At 40.5% G+C, this 741-nt stretch overlaps 1 non-coding gene across 1 annotated transcript; it reads left to right on the top strand.

The window, feature by feature from the left end:
• The first annotated feature begins 241 nt into the window (after positions 1-241).
• Positions 242-405, top strand: LOC126021018 (U1 spliceosomal RNA). The gene has a single exon (XR_007499645.1). It is a non-coding gene; the product is annotated as a U1 spliceosomal RNA (small nuclear RNA).
• The last annotated feature ends 336 nt before the right edge of the window (positions 406-741 follow it).

The raw sequence follows: 741 nt of genomic DNA, 5'->3' as shown, positions 1-741 counted from the left end.
TTGTAGTGTGGTTTTTCCTGCTTGTTGTGGTGGGGTTCATTGGTTAGAAAGAGTGCTTGGCCATGAAGCAAAGCAGAGCAGCCATGTTCTTCTGCTGCCTCTAGTTGACAGTTTTTTGGGGGTGCGCTCCCTAGGCCTCTGAGGGGACCTTTAGGTATTCAAGAAACACAGACAGGCACAGGAGAGATTTCACCTGATTAGATTAATCATACGAGCAAACACTACTATGAAAGGTCAGTTCATACTTACCTGGAAGGGGACATACCATGATCATGAAGGTGGTTTTCCCAGGGTCAGGTTTATCCACTGCACTCCGGATGTGCTGACCCTTTCAATTTCCCCAAATGTGGGAAACTCAATTGCATAATTTGTGGTAGTGGGGGACTGCATTCGTGCTCTCCCCTGGGGGAAAAAGAAAGGTCAGTTCATAAATTCTTTAGATTTTGTGAAGTATATAGCTTTTTTTAGCCACTCAACTCTACTGTAGACCACATGGATATGCAAGTGGTGACTGAATTCTAATAAACTTATTTACAAGACAGGCTGTGGACTGGATTTGAGAAATCAACTATAGTTTACCAACCATCTTGCCTAAAAATTGTCTTTGTAATATAGCAAATAATCAAGTTTAGTTATTTTTATTTATGTTTTATAATTTTTCCGATGTATATCAGGTCTATAAGGACACTGAAGACTGTTAATTAATCCTCTATAATGTGGGGACAATTCCACCCACTTCAT

The sequence above is a fragment of the Suncus etruscus genome, chromosome 10 (genome assembly GCF_024139225.1).
Source record: "Suncus etruscus isolate mSunEtr1 chromosome 10, mSunEtr1.pri.cur, whole genome shotgun sequence".
Lineage (NCBI taxonomy): Eukaryota > Metazoa > Chordata > Mammalia > Eulipotyphla > Soricidae > Suncus > Suncus etruscus.
The sequence above is the reverse complement of the archived record's forward strand: the minus strand, read 5'-3'. Positions and strand labels throughout refer to the sequence as shown.